Source organism: Camelus ferus, chromosome 1, assembly GCF_009834535.1.
Source record: "Camelus ferus isolate YT-003-E chromosome 1, BCGSAC_Cfer_1.0, whole genome shotgun sequence".
In the NCBI taxonomy this organism is placed as follows: Eukaryota; Metazoa; Chordata; class Mammalia; order Artiodactyla; family Camelidae; genus Camelus; species Camelus ferus.
Window position 1 is genome coordinate 89,273,049 of NC_045696.1, and position 9,855 is coordinate 89,282,903.

A 9,855-nucleotide genomic window follows, 5' to 3' on the forward strand; every position below is an offset into this window, starting at 1 on the left:
CAGCATTTTACAGGGAAGAAGCAGCCTTGCAAAAGGGTTGACTGAATGGCCTAGAGTCCATCCAGCTAGAAAGTTGTCTGACCTGAGTGGGAAGCCAGCTCGCTATGACTGTGCCTGCTCCTGCTGGGTACCACACAGCCTCCCTTACATCCTGGGAAAAATGGGAAGGGTGGATGTTATGAGGGATAGTCAACATTTTCACTCTCAATTCTGATATTTTGGGTACTTTCTCTAATTCTATTTGCAGTTCCACAAAGGCATCCAGCAGGTTTGTAAGTTGTATGCTAGCTCACTGATTTTAGAAAATGAATTTTTTATAGTTACTCTCAAGCTGGTCATCTTTTTTTTTTTCCCCTAGAAGTGCTTTCTTCCAAGGTGCAGAATCTGAAATGACTAACAGGGTCTTAGGAAAGATGAAGGTAAAGAATAAACAACAACAACAAAAAGGGAATAATTTTTATTGGTCTGTTGGCCAAGCAGTAAGACAAAAATCAATGATAAGTAACAACGGCTTTTAATTCCTTGAGTTAATTTTTCTCTTATAATCAAGATAAAACTCAGATTGGAGATGGCTAGAGATAGGATAAATTTTAATTTCTAGAAAAGCCTCTCCAGCTGTCCCACAGGTAGCGAATGGGTTCCCAGCTAGTCATCTTATTCATCTGGCTCTTAACGATATTAGCTGCAATGAAAGATCCTCAGAAAGCCTCCAAAAAATAGCCTTTTTAAAAGTACATTTCATCAAGCAGGAGCTTCTTGTATTCTCTTGTGTGCTCTAGGTTCCTGTCAAAACTTTCACAGTTAACTGATGTAACAAGATAATGATGCTAACTCAAATGGTTTCCGTTTTTCCTTTTGCCGTTCTTTGCTAGGTGAATTGTATTTTTCCATAGTGTGTGAGTAACAGACTCAAAGTTTGAGCATCTGGGAAGACAGCCAAAAAATGTCCCCCGGTGAAAAACAAAAGCCATGGGAATAGAAAGGATGACATTAACTAATTTCTGAGGAAGAAACACATATAAGCGATGATGGGTAACCGGGAAGGGTTAGACCAGAGCAACATTCCTCAAAGTGAATTGTAAATAGAAACCTACTAGAAAGAAAGCATTCCAGGGCCAGGCAATTTCTGCAGATACTGGATTAAATAATAAAATAACACTGAAACGCATTCTTTACTGTCAGACTTCTCAAAACCATTATGTTAACGTACATGGTGAACTTCTCAGAGAAGCTACAGTATGCAAGATTTTCCAGATGTATTTTATCACAGAATCTTTTTTTTTTTTGTAAAGAAATCTATTTTGGCAAACTCCATACTAGAATTTTTAAAAATTTCAACAGGGGATTATGATGATCTGCTTGTGTATATTCCTACAAATAAATTTATTTATACAAATAAGTTTATACACAAAAAATTATTTACACAGATGAATTGTAGCATATCTCAGTATGTGCTGTAATTACATAGAAGGAGGACTGAGAAAGGCAATTGGGTATTAGGAAGGATTTGTCCCAGGCTCGCTAGACCTTTCTCTGTAGTTGGGGGTGTTATTTGCTCGGCCTTCCATGACAAAATGTCACAGACCGGGTGGCTTAAGCAACAAATCTATTTTCTTGTGGTTCTGGAAGCTACAAGTCCAAGATCAAGATACCCACAGGGTGGTTTCTTGAGGCCTCTCTCCTCGGCTTGCAGATGTCTTCCGTCTCTCTTTGTCCCCACATGTCTTCCCCCTGTGCTTATAAGGACACATATTGGAATAGAGCCACCATAATGACTTCATTTTACCTTAATTGCTTCTTTAAAGGCCTCACCTCCATATGCAGTCACATAATGAAGGCTGGGATTTCAACACGTGAATTCTGAGAAGACGTAAGTTAGCTCCTAACAGTGGGCTGGAAACTGAATTACCAAGAGCTCGCTACATATTCCATCGAGACCATAGCATTATTTGCATTCCCTCCCAATCCGTCTTGAGCAGGCTTCTGAACCTGAGATGGTTTCTTCAAGGGTGTTCCAGCTGGGAGGAACCAGCCTCACAGCCAGACAGACAGTCTCTTTGGCCATTATATTTCCCAGGAAACTTAATATGCGTCAGCTTGATAGTTTGTGAGCTAATAATCTCTTGAAAGTTTGGCTGAGGGGATTCAGTTTCCCTGGATCTGACCACACCTAACTGGATGGATAAAATGTGGTTTTTAAACTAACAAAGCGGGGGACCAGATCTTACCCCTCTGGTGCCTGTACCCAGGGAGCCAGGGGGAAAGGAATGCTCTCTGACTGAAGGCCAGCGGTGCAGCAGGGACCTTGGTAATAGCGCCTCACCTGTCTGGAGCTGCGCTGGGCATTTTACATCAGCATCATGCCATCTGCTGCTTACAACATCTCTTTGAGATAAAGGTACATTATTCCCTCTAGATTATAGCTGAGGAAACAGAATTCTTTAGAAGGTACTTATCACTGTCATATGAATAGGGAATAATTTGAAGCTTCCTGTGCTCTGAGCTACAACCCCACACACAGTTTATATGATCTCACTTGATTTTGTAGGGGAGCAGAAATTGTTTTTCTACCCTCATGGGTTCTGTAGCTAGGACCCGTGATTTGAACTCACAAAAGGCAGAATATCAGGAGGAAAGAAAGACAGACAGATTTTATTACTCCTGTAATATGCACAGGGGCTTCAAGAAAGAAGTGAAAACCCAAAGATGTGGTTCGATTTGTGGACTTATGTATCATTCAACAAAGGGTGATGAATTGTGGAGAAGTGATTAGATAAAGGGAAATGGGATTGGGGCTCCCAGGGAGGGTAAACTGTGGGAAGTTGACTAGGAAATGGATAGTAAATCAGGGTTGTTTAGTAAGGTTTGTTACGCTGACTCTGATTCCAGGTGCCCTCCAGTGATGAAACTAGTTCTTATCCTGGTTTGCGAGAGAGGAACACCTTTGCAAATGGAAATGCATGTCACCTTTACGAAGGGAAATTTATGTCCTGATTTTAGGCAGAAAGGGAGAGGGCAGAGAGCCTGTCTTGTGTCTACTGTTCCTCAGTTGCCTTTAGCTTAAAATAATCAAAATAGTGCTATGCCAAAGTGGCATATTTGGGGATGACATATTCGGGTCCTCTTCAGATTCTATGACACTGAGAGAAGAGGGAAATGAAGTCAGGAATTACCCAGGGTTACACGGTTAATAAGCAGAAGCTAGGTTAGAAGCTGATCTCTCTGACTTCAAAACTGCTAGTATATGTACCATATAAACAGAATTTTTTAAGATAAACTTTTAATTTTAGAACAGTTTTAGGTTCACAGAAAAACCACAAAGATGGCACAGAGAGCTCTTAAATGCTCCGTATCCCTATCATGAATGTCTTACATCAGTATGGTGCATTTGTTACAAATGACGAATGAATACTGATAAAATATTATTAACGAAAGTACCATACTTCATTCAGATTTCCTTGTTTCTTATCTAATATCTTCTTCTCTGCTCAGTGATCCCATCCAGGATGCCACCTAATGTATAAGCACCGTGCCTCCTTAGGCTCCTCTTGGCTGTGACAGTTTCTCAGACTTTCCTTTTTCTTGATGACCTTGACAGTTTGAGGCGGACTGGTCAGGTGTTTTGTAGAATGTCTCTCCTTTGGGATTTGGCTGATGATTTTCTCCTGACTTAGGCTGGGGTTGTGTTTTGGGAAAAGACCACAGAGGTAACATAGTGTCATTTCCATCTATCAGATGAGGGCTACCCACCGTCCACATGACATCACTGCTGATATTGGCCTTGGTCGCCTGGCTGAAGCAGTGTTTGTCAGGTTTCTCCACTGGAAATGACTAAAATTTTTTGCCTGCCCTCTTTCTCTTTGGTGTTACTCCATCCTCGCATTGCTACATAGCAGTCTGAGTGGCACCATGCTTTTACACTAACTCCACCTATTCCCATTGTGTTGAGGCACCAGGCAGTAATGGCTTGTCCTTCTGCTGTTCAGGTGAGCAATTTGTTCTTGCTTTTGTCCTTTGTGGGTAAGGTTGTGTGTGTGTGTAAAAGAGTAGGTGGCTTGTTGGGGGTTTGTTAATTCCATCTAAAGACTCTGCTGACCCAAAATGTTGCAGCTAAGAGGGCCAGTGTGCAGCAGTAGCAGGGCCAGAGCAGTAGCAGGCAGAGGGTGCTTAGCAAGCGACCAGGCTGAGGCACTGAGCGGAGACAGGAAGTACAGAAATCAGAATAAGGTGGAGGAGTTGGATTCTGTGAATTCTAAGGTCCCTTCTCACTTTGAAGCCAGGGGTCTCAGGTCCGGAGGTAGAAAAATAAGGCAGGCTCTCCTCCTGTATCAACTTTATTTAATTAATAATTTATTTAATTACAAGCTAAAGCATTAAAAAAAAAATCCTGATTCCTAGTGCCTCAAGGAATTTCTTTGGCTGGAGTCACTGATTTAATGAAGACAGAAACAGTTCCTGTGGGAACAGATCCCAGTTCATTGCTTTGCCCACACTTGCTCCCAGGAAGAAGCTCTGTCCTGTTTCTTCTCGGCTCTGCTGGGTTTTCTACCGTCTTTCTTGCTCCTTTGCCCCCAGCTGTGGTGAGATACACAACAGCAAAAAGTTTTTTGTTGATCCTCCTGGAGCACTTTTGTAAATACAGGTGGGAACTCACTCAGTACAAAATCTCCTTTTTGGCCAAAGCTGTAACCATTTCTGCATGTATCTTAGGTTAAAAGTCAGAGTCTGAAAAATTTTACTCTTGTGAGGTTGAGAAAATCACAGTTCATTATTTGTATCTTTGGTCATTTGCCACAAAACAAAACTTCTTTGTGAAATGTATGCCTGCTGATACCACTTTTTTTTTTAAAGGTTATTTAATGAAATCCCATATGTTATCTCAGTCACATTAAATGTTTACTGTAGTTTGCTGCAACATTTCCTTTTTTGACAAAATAACACTCTTCTATTTAACAGGTAACTTTTGCAAGTTAGCAATTGGTCCATTCCTATCGCTTCTTGGACTTTTGGCTAAGATCAAGTGCAATTGGTTCATTCCTAATAGGTGTCTGTAATATGTTAATTATTGCCTTCAGGTGGAAAAGGAAAAATCTAGGATGCTGTCATCATGACTCAGTTTGTCTTGTACTCATTTTCCCTCCTTGGAAATGGAGAATTAAGGTTATTCTTCTATCAACTTTCCCTTGTTTTTCTGTAGCTCCATTTAAGGAAAAAGGAAAAAAAAAACCAAACTTTTATTTTTTGTGTTGTCAATTCCCCTGGGTTCACTTACATCAGCTTTGGCTGGGCTGACGTTTAAAACATTTTCAAAAGGGTAAATAATTTATTTGAAAGCGGGTGAAGAAAGGCACTTAAGAAAAAATTAAACCAAGTGGATTTGAGAGAAAAAATATTCCTGAGAACCAGAATATATGGCTTAAAGAGGAGGGCGAGAGCTACATTTCAAAAGTAAGAGTAAATGTCTTTTAAGTACTATCTTCATACATATTATTCTGTGAATCTGGTTTGAGTGTATCTATACAGATGTAAAATATCTCAATAAGTAAACATGTCTTCAAAATACTGGCTGAAAGAAATTCTCTTAAGCTTTTATTTTTAATGTAAGTACTGGGGATTCAGCCCAGGACCTTGTGCTAAGCATGCACCCCATTGGTCAGCTGTACCCCTTGCCCCCTTCTTTTAAGCTTTGACACTATCTTGTGACTAATGTTTATATCACATCACAATTGTGAACAGATTCACTTTAACGGCTTAAATACCATTCACACCCCATCTCCACAAGTTCTCTAGGATTTTGAAAAACTATCCTGGCTTGATTTTTATTCTAGACTCTTCCTCGACATTGTCTAGAACTGATTCTGTCATAGTTATCAAGGTTTTCCATTTTCTAGCAACTTTCATTCAGAAGACCTGCCCCTAAAATTTGTCAGAAAAATTCTTGTTGGTAAACCAGGAAAGAAACCAGGAGGCCCTGAATGCGTGATTTGTCACAGAACACTCAGAAGAAGGACTAGAGATGAAACCAGGAGGCTTGGTGGACTTCTAGTGAACAAATGGTCGCCACTGGGCATCCACCAGCCCTCAGTAGGCACCTCTGGAACCTGGAAACAGGAGGATGAACCCTGCCCCTTCCCCCTGAGAACTCACAATTTAGGATGCTCTGCTTCTCGTTATATTGTCATGGCTTTTGCATACAGTATTTATTCAACAGAAGTCTCAAAGACCAAACCAGTTGAAAGGCAACTGAGTTTATTGTATTTTATAACTTGGGTGTCTGTGAAAGGATAAAAGATGTAGTCAAAATCTGTTCAGCACTAGGTTTTGGCTAGCAGCTGGCAAAACTGCGGGAGGGGGAGCTGATCTGCGGTTGTCCTTGCCTCTCTTTGCCTCTCAGAGCCATGTGGTGCCCTCTAGCCTGCCCTCTCCTTCCCCAGCCCAGTGGTGGCCAAGCCTGTCCTGAGTCCCCAGACTCTCAGGTGTCAATGCTCAGTTGGAAACTGTTGCATCTGCCAGCCTCCTGAGGCAGCAGACCCCACCCCTATAGACCCTCTACCTCTCTCAGGGTAGGCTTTTGAAAGTAGATTCCTGATGCTACCCTAGGTGTTCTGAATTAGATCTCTCCGAGAGAGGCACCTGGAAATCCATATTTTGTAAAGCTCAGATGATTCTGATGCTTAGCCTGGTTTGTGGACCACTGTCTCAAAGGATAGCACACTTGGTATCCAAGAGATAAAGCTCAGAAGGCATCTACCAGCTGTTCTGGCAGGAGCAGAGAGGGAAGAGAATTGTGGGACATTTAGTCATGGCAGATTTCTATGATATATGATTACAAATTAAACTGTGTTTATAATAATAATAATAATAATAATAATAATAATAATAATAATATAGCCATGTGTTTAAAAAATATTCAAAACATACGTTTAGAAAACAAGTTTATACTGTATAGCACAGGGAACTATATTCAATATCTTCTAGTAACCTATAGTGAAAAATAATATGAAAAGGAACATATGTATGTGTATATATGACTGAACTATTATGCTGTGCACCAGAAATCGACACAACATTGTAAAGTGACTATACTTCAATTTAAAAAAAGAAAGAAAAGGAGTCTCTCATATCCACTCTTGTGACACTCTTTTGTTACACTTTGTATTCTGATTGAATTTTTAACCTGAAACAATTTTGCAAGAGTCTTAAGGGAGAGATGTACTATCTTTGTATCCTACGCAATGCCTAGCTCAGTTCAATAAACATTTTTTGAATTAAAAAAATATGTTTGAATATAAAATGAAAAGTAACTCCCTTGCCCCACCTTTAGGAACCTGTCTATTCAGTACAGGACAGAGGTTCTCCTTCCTGACTGCAGTCTATGGAAATCTGAAGAAATGCAGATGTCTGGCCCCTCCCCTAAAACTTCTGAATCATAAAGCCTAGAGATCTGAGCAGCTGTATTTTTAAAACTCTCTAGGTCATTCTGACCTCCAGCTCGATTTGCAATCCTACGGTTCATAATCTCCTTTAAATGACTACTTCTGTAGAAGGTTATCAGGTACTTTTTGCTGAGAATCTTTATTTTCATCCTATGATCTCTCAAAATTCTGGGCCCTCATCTTGGTCTCTAGGGGGAGCCCACACAAATCTGAGCAAGAACCTGCTTGCCCCACAACTATTTTTGAACAGCCTGAAGCTCTTTGGCTCTAGAGGAAGCTTTGTGCAGAAAACATCTGTGAAAATGTGGTTGTGAAATCATGGTAATAGTAGTAACAGTAACACAGATCAGAGGAAAAGGGAAAAAATTACCCAGAAACCCTCACCTAGCCCAATAAATTGAACGACTTTCATTTCTGCCTGAGATGTTTTCTGTCCTTGTAAGCCTGGATCCATAAACAATGAAAAAGCTGATGTGACTGTCCAATGTATGTCTGCATCTCCCTGAGGTCAGACCAAAATAATGTGTTGGTATTTCCAGATGCCTAAGTAATTACCCCAAATTATCTGGCTTTGAACTTTCTAAAGAAATAAAAAACGACTTTCAAACATCCTCTACCAGAAGCTAAATGTGACATTGTTTTATTCTTAACTAGCTACTTAAAAATCCCCAAAGAACATACTTTAAAGTTCTTTCAAAATAACATGTGTTCCAAAAGTTTCAAATCTCTCTTTTTTTCTTTCTTTTATGAGAAGCTGGTAAGTGTCTAAATAATAAGGCACTGGAGGCTTGGTCTTAGAGTGTGCAGCCCTGAGTTTGGGGAGGGGTGGCATTTATTTTCAAATCTACACATTTCAGCTTATCTGCCTGTAGTTCCTACAGAGAAAGTGACAATAAATACTTTAAAGACCTAGAATTTAATTTTTTCTGTATTGTTTGGAAGACTTAGTTTCTTTCATAGTTGGAGTCTGTGTGGTGTATTTATGTTTTATTATCCTTGGACGTATGGCTAAACAACTTTATAAAACCCACAAGGCTTTTGAGTAACGTGAGCCTCTGTGATTCCCCCAGGTTCTTTTTGGCGCCATCAATATTTCATTGTTTACCATTTGCTTCATGGTTTGGAACGCTTCCTCTCCTCTTCCCAACCCAATAAAACTCTGTAGTTTAAGCAGCAGCCTCAGGGAATGAGGGGGGTGAGGCTGGTGGGGATCTTCTAAACCAGGGGGACAGGAGCAGGCATCTAAACCTAGTTTAAGATGAACCTTTTGGGCTCTTAGGCTCATAAAAGGGAGTTTTAGGAGTTGGAGTTGAAATATGGGAAACTGTGCATTTTATATTTTATGAAAGGAAACTTCTCTGATTCACATGGAACTTTAGTGTCTCTGACATAAAAAACATGCCCCTCAGAAAACCAAACTGCCCATAAATATCTTTAAGAATTTATAAGAATATTCTTGGCACAGACACTAAAAAATAAGTGAGTGTAACTGGTTTTTCAAATTTACAGGGTGCCTTTTATGGCTACTTGTGCAATGAAACACGGGATTTTTATTTTGAAGTCACCTTTGGCATCCAATAAAAGTGTATTTACTTATCAGGGACTTGGATGGCTCTGGTCCCTGTGAGCTGCACAACAGGCCTTCATAGGTTGCCTTTCACGCTAGTAGTAAGAAAATCTGTTGTCATCCTCTGAATACTGCTCCTCATTAAACGCAGATCAGTTTGTCCCGTGCTGCCTAGACTGTCTTTCTGTCTTGTGCATCAGAGTTGTTGAATCCACCACGCGTGTTGTGGTCCTTGTGCACTGATGACCTGGGGTGCAGAGAGAATACGTGTTTTGTTCTCAAGAATGTTGGATCCCTCACATGACGGTTGAACGAGGGGTCGTCACATCCAGGCACAGTTCAGTCTGATTGTGCCGTTAGGCCTTCCTCATCTGGAGGGAGTGGGTTGTTCCCCAGGAGACTCAGATTTATCACCGGGTCCCCACTGCTTTATTTACATTAATCAGAAACTCATTGTCTCTCTTCTGTTTTGTAGCTTTCCACCCATAGAAGCAAGGGCAATATGCACTTGTGCGTGGTGCACTGTGGCATGTTGGGCATACTCTGCTATACTTTGACTGTTATAACTGGAGACTTTTATAAGCATTTGATCATCAAGGTTTATTGTTACATAGTACACCACGAGCTGTACAATACATGGTCTGATGGCCCAGTGGGAAATGCTTCCTGGGAATTCCTAACTTAATGATATCCTTTGTAGTAGATGCAACCTGATAAAAAAGAGCCAGAAGATACCGGAACATTCTAGAGTTCCACTCAGTCATGAACAATTGGTTCAGTTCGCCATTATATCATATGACTAAAATGTCTCCCAGAGCGATACACTCTGGTTTGCAGATTGCCACTTGACCT